The sequence below is a fragment of the Wolffia australiana genome, chromosome 2, assembly GCF_029677425.1.
Source record: "Wolffia australiana isolate 7733 chromosome 2, ASM2967742v1".
NCBI lineage: Eukaryota > Viridiplantae > Streptophyta > Magnoliopsida > Alismatales > Araceae > Wolffia > Wolffia australiana.
Genome location: NC_135836.1, coordinates 13020570 through 13027343, shown reverse-complemented (window position 1 = coordinate 13027343; position 6774 = coordinate 13020570).

Sequence of the window (6774 nt, the reverse complement as noted above, 5' to 3'; positions counted from 1 at the left end):
TGACCATTTGTGATAGTCTACCAATCAATAAATGAGCGTAGCATTTGGAATATGCACTATAATCAAACCAAAAAACACATAGCAAATCAAAGAACTCATACAGTAAATTAGAATCAAAACATGTCCTCAATCAAGTACCTTCTTCTAGTTAGCTGGAGGGGATGCCTTGCCGAAAGGTATGAATGTAGACAAAGAGTTACCGATAGGGGCTTGCCGGAGGCAAGAACAAGAGAACGAGAGATGGAGGGAATGCTTTGCCAGAGTTGGGGATGATGCAGGCAGAGTTTCCGGAGTTGCAGGCAAGGGTATGATGGGGAAGGGATAAGGGGATAAAGGAGAGGGTGGACTTGGGGACGATACAGGGAGAGAAGGGAGATGGGGGAAAGGGAGAAGAAGACTAGCAGACAGGGACACCGCTGGAGAGGGAGACACCAGAGAGGAAGACGCTAGAGAGGCAGAACACTGAGGAGGGAGCCTCCGAAGAGGGAGACTATCGGAGAGTGAGACTGTCAGAGAGGGAGTCTCCAGAGAGGAAGACAGCCAGGGAGGGAGCCTCCGGAGAGGAAGACTGCCAGAGAGGGAGCCGTCGAAGAGGAAGACCGCCAGGGAGGGAGCCATCGAAGAGGAAGACTACCAGAGAGGTAGACCGCTAGAGAGGGAGCCACCGGAGAGGAAGATTGCTGGGGAGGGAGCCCCCGAAGAGGAAGATTACCGGAGATGGAGCCGCTAGAGAGGGAGCCGCCAGAGAGGAAGATCGCCACGGAGGGAACCACCAGAGAGGAAAACTGCGGGAGAGGGAAACCGCCAAAGAGGGAGCCACCTGACGAGGGGGCAAAGGCCGAAGTGGGGTGAAGGAGGGGAAGGGGGTGGGGGCAGAACTGGTCACCTGGCGGGAATATGGAAGAATAGGCAGACTTGTCCAAGATGCATCAGGAAGCTAACATGTTCACAAACGGTTTGTCTGTTCGTGAACCTTTCGTGAACATATTTGTGTCCCATTGAGGACATTCCCGTTCATGTTCCTTTGTTCACCTGTTTGCGAACAAACAAAAAAAAAATTTCCCAACCCTAGTTCCACATCATCTCTCCTTGGTGGGCCTTGATTTTGCAATTTTTAACATAAAAAAACCTTGGAAATATCAAATACAATACAGAAAATTCTCTAAAATTCAAAATTAAATATCTCTTTATTTACAATGCCTTTTTGGATGAAATTTTCACCAAATTAATTCTTTTAAAATAAACTATCCATTTAAATCATTATAAGCATCAAAATATACTGACTATAATGCAAGAATAATTATTTAGTGGACATATGTATTTTGGTAAAAATTACATAAAACTCATGATAACATGCATAAAATTAGCTTAATTATGATATAAAATGCATGAAATAAACATGAAGTATCATGCTTATTTGCATGTTATCAAACATGATGTGCGGTCATGTGTGTTCACATTGAACACATGCTCATTTGTAATTAATTCTAAATCGCTTTTTTGCACTTTTCTGTGTAGGGATACTTATCAACTTTGAGCTGCAGATTGAGAATGACGTGAAAAAATCATGACCAATCATTAGAGAATCATTATAAAAGTAAGGGTTGTTAAACTTTGAATGTGGTTTAATGATGGCAATGAGGAGAGAAATATCTAATTTTAATCAACAAAATATTTTGACTATGATTGATAGTCAAGATACATTCACACCCTTGTCCCATACAAAACACATACGTATTATTCATATGCCCTAGATGAAGACACATGTGATATGAGATGTCACATAGTGCTCCTCATGATAGTTGAGACCAAATCTAGAACTCCTCAAACTAAACTTTGAGTCGTAGTGGGAGAGTGACGAACTCAAGCTTTGTCCTCCATTAAAGTCTTAGGATCCAAATCCCTTTAAGTTGGGTTGGAGTCTACTCCAGGCTCACTTATTCAGGAGGCAGGACTAAGTACTAGTGTATGACACAAGGGCAGGGTAGAGGAACCTTGTAGTTTGGTGGGGGTATACTCAAGAATTACACGCAAATCTATTTCCGTCAAGTAATGAAGGTATTGCTTAGACTAAACTCTGTGGTTGGTGGGGTACACTCCAGGCCACATGAGGGTTGGTGACCAAATGACAATCGGATATTAAAATTTGTTGCAAGTCCCATGAGATGGGTGCTCAATGATATGTATTATGATTGGTGGGGTGTACTCCAGGTCTTAGTATGTGTTTTGCGATACTGATCCCCACTAGGAGAATGTCAGTTTCTCCGCTTCCATACTCGTGAGGTTTGTATAGATTGATAAATTTTAGTGGGAGCCTTTGATGAATAGAACATGTGCTAAAACTTTATAGGTCTTTCATTGACCTAATCTCCTATAAATACTTGTTGTCAAGTAGCCCATTAGATTGCATGTTTGATGCAACTCATTGACAAGTCAATAACTTATGATGTGCTCAAGAACTTGATGAGAGTCTTCAAGTCTAAAAGGTTAGCTTATGGCCATAGGAACGGTGTCGATGTCGATGATGGGATATGAAACATAAGGATGTTTTCATTTCTTAAAATGTGGAAGAAAGTTGAGGAAAAGGAAATATGGATTTGAGGCTAGGAAGTATCATAAAGGTTACGATGATCACTATTTGGATAGTGAACCTGAAATTTCACTTAGGAGTCATGGTGTCTTTGGAAGATAATCATGTTCCTAGCATGAAGAAGAACATCACATCTATTATGAGCATATTTGGATATTCCCTAACTATTGATAACAATAGTTGTTCCACTTATTTGATAAATAAAGTGCTGATTTTAGCATCAAAAGGAAGGGAATAATTCTGCTAGATGATTCTTACCACTATCTCAAAGTGATATTTCTTGTGAGAAGAGCAGGAACTATGTGAAGAAAAATCATCTTTAAGAGCATACATAGCATTGGAAAAAGGAAGAGAACTTAAGTACAGAGCACTGGCAAAAGGTAGAGAACTAATGATGCATGGGATGCATAGTTAATGCATTTAATTTTGAATCATATGCTTGATGTGAATCATACCTTTTGGGTAAAGTACCCCTGTCAATGATTTGTTGTAGTCGATACACGAGGATGTATGTTTCAACATACCTGAAAGTGTATTAAAAATTTTCGATGAGATCGAAGAAAATATTACTTCAGTATGGGGTTCACATAGTTCACACATGATAATGTTACCCTATCTTAACTTAGTCATCCACTTACATCTGAGATGAATGGCTCATCAAAGAGGTGGACTCACACTTTGTTGGACAGAGTGGAATTCATAACGAGCAACTTAAGACTTCTAGTGAACCCATGTGTACACGCACTCATCGTAGTTGCATGAATGCTGAACTTGTTATACATTAAATCTGTGAATTCTAATCCCTAAGAGTTCTGGAAAGATAATGAAGCCCATATTTTACAGATGGGAAGTCTAGCCCATAAGATGAGGCCTGACTCAGATAAGATGGAGTTGAGGACTATGAGATATGGATTTTATGGATATCCAAATTAGAAATTATGAATACTACTTTGACAATCCTAAGGAACAAAAGTATTTTGTTGGCTAACGGATTGTCTTGTTGGAAGATGATAACCTGAAAATTAACATGATTAATTTATGAATTTTACATTATATTTATGTATTTTAATGAATATATTTGCATGTTATCATATTAAAATGAAGATAAAACACTTACATTTTGATTTTACTATTATTTATGATTTTTACCATTTTTTACATGGAATTTAACCTCAATTCAGTGAAGAAATATTTTTTGCAGGGCTTTAAATACTTGGCTAAAGGTTGGTAAGGGTTTTCCTAACTTTTCTAGAATTTTTCCATATTTTTATATAATTTTTTGATCATTATATAGCCAAGAAATGATTTTTACATATTTAAATAACACATATTTAATTTATTTGGCATTTATAATATATTTAAATATTTACCAAGGGGCATCCACGTCATTTGCCCAAAATTTGGGCGAATAAATGGATGTATTTAATTAAATAAGAATAGAGAGAGAGAGAGAGTGAGAGAATGAGTGTTATTGGTTCATTATGGCATCGCAAATCGCGATGCCATAACGAACCAATCATAGATCATAATAATCTATGTGGCACGCAAGGCGACGAAATTTTTATAGTCATTAGCGCGTGCCATGCACGCGCTAACCGACATTCCTTTTAGAAAATGACGCTTTACTGCGTCAATTTTCCGCGTATAAGCGGAAATCGACGCCGTAAATAATAAAAAAATTAAAACGACATGCTCACCGCCCCTTTTTTTATTATAGGACAAGTCAAAAATTGCGGCCACCGACACACGTAAAAAAAAAAGAAGAGAGAGAGAAGAATATGTCAAACATTGCGGCTGACGAAAAAAATATATATATCTTTATTCTTTTTTTAGACAGGGTGATGTGGCGTCCTTTTAACCATTTAAATGGGAGAATATTCTCCAGTCATTGCGGGCGGCGGACACGCACGACGACGTGTCAGAGCGCGATCTGAGATGGCAGAAAACGAGAAAAAATATGGCGACCAATAGAAAAATGCCACTTCCAAACTTCTTGGAGGAGAGAAAAATAAATCTGACGGCCTAGATTAATCCTCACTAAAACCTTGATATCTTGAGATCTAGACGTCCGATTGGGCTGAAATTTTGAGGGTAGGTTTGTCTTTCCTCCCTCTACAATCCAGACAGTTGGATCTTTAAATGGAGGTCTTGAAATGGGCAAAAATCACTTTTGGAGGCTCTCCCCAAGCAATTGGCTAGGAAGGACACAGGAGGGATTCTTGAAGTCGACAGATTTTGCTTCTGAACTCAAATTTGTAAGTCTCTGGTTTGTATTTCAATCATCTTCTTCAACGATTCTAAAACGCCGAGGCATGGGCAAAATGTACATGCCCTAGAAGTTTATTTTGAATGAAATTAGCACTTCATTCTGATTCAGATTCAAGACCTGATTTTTGATACTTAATTCTAAATCAATTTAGAACCTTTCTGCATCATTAGATTATTTATTTAGGGTCGGATTTCATCTTTTCCCCAAATTCTTCACTTTCTCTCTCTAAGTTAATTTGTTTATTTTCTCTCTCTATATTTCGATTTTTATTGTTTAGGAATTTAATTTAATATATAAAAAACCTAAAAATAAAATTTGAATCGAAAATTCATCTATCTTGAAGTCCAAATTAAAAATCCCTTTCTTGATTATTTAATTCCCAATTTTAATTCATAAAAATTGTTGTAAAATTTTTTTAATAATTGGGAAATTAATAATCTGAATTAATCTGAGATTAAAATTAAAATATTCATATCTTGAATTTTCTGACCGAAATATTAAAAATCAAAATTAAGTTTTACTTAATTTTGATTAATTGAAGAATATTATTAAGGATAATTAAGATTTATTAATTGCAAAATTAAATCATCTTTGAGTTAATTCATTGAAATTGGATTAAAATTCTCATTTTTTGCCTCCCTATGGTTTGACCCCTTACTTGCTCTGTATTCTATATTTAGTGATTAAGGGAAATTATAAATTTTATTGTATAAGTCTAAATCCAAAATCAACGACATCTTTACGTGCATTTTTAGGCTTATCAGAAGACACATATCTTCTGTTGGAAGACACAAAAGTAGTGTCAGAAGGAATTCCTGATCCAAAAATATCATATTATGAGGACTTAATCTTAAACTTGTTCAGAAGTATACCGAAGAAGTTCATATGTTTGGTATAAAGGACTAGATAACTCGATCTTAATGTTGGACATCATGATCTTGAGTTATGTCAAAATATTCTATATAAGAGATGGTGATCTCAAACATATGAAGAGGTTATTCTAACTTTTGAAATTAGCAAGAACATATGGATTCTGGGATTTGGTCCACACACCTCAACCAAATTTTGAACTTGGACAACACTCTAAAGGGTATGGTACCCATTATGAGCGAGTGAATCTTTTGATAAAGATTAAGTTCTGATGGACAAATTAAAATTTTTCAAAGGAAAAGTTCATGGAGGAAGGGTTTGCACTAGCTGCCATGATGAAGTTCACCATAATTGGTCTCGCCATAGAAGCACACTATGATTATGGAATCTAGAAATGGATGAAGGTGTATACAATACAACCTAAAATTATACATCCACGCATGCAAGTTGCCTGAATCCAATTATGAATTGAAGAAGGCATTCCAAAGTTACAATATAGAGTGATTAAATCTCATGTCTTCATTGAGAATGAAGAACGACCAATGCAAGTATAGATGATGACCACTGGGAGCATTCTACTATCATAATTAGCATATTCTTTATGTAGAGTACATTCTACTCATTGAGAATGATGTAGGAATATTATACTCGATAGAAGAATGAATGTCAAATATCTTCTTCATGAAGGGATTAAGGAGAGTAAGCTACATATTGAAAATACTGATCTATAGAGATAGGTCAAGAAGGTTCTCACCGTTCTCCAAATCTATAAACATAGATATCATCACCAAAAAGGAGTTTTGGGATGGGGAACTTTGAGAGAGATTCATTGTCCCATGATGATAAGATTAATCATGCACATCATCCTATGTGTGAGGCCTAAAGTGGCCTAAGCTCTAACTATTATGAGCATTAAAACAATATGAGATATGTTGTTGATGTCTTGACAAGACAAAAGGTAATGTTTGAGTTCAATGAGAAGATGGATTCAAACTCAAGGAATACATGGATTGAGTTTTCAATGATATTTAAATGATAGAAGGTC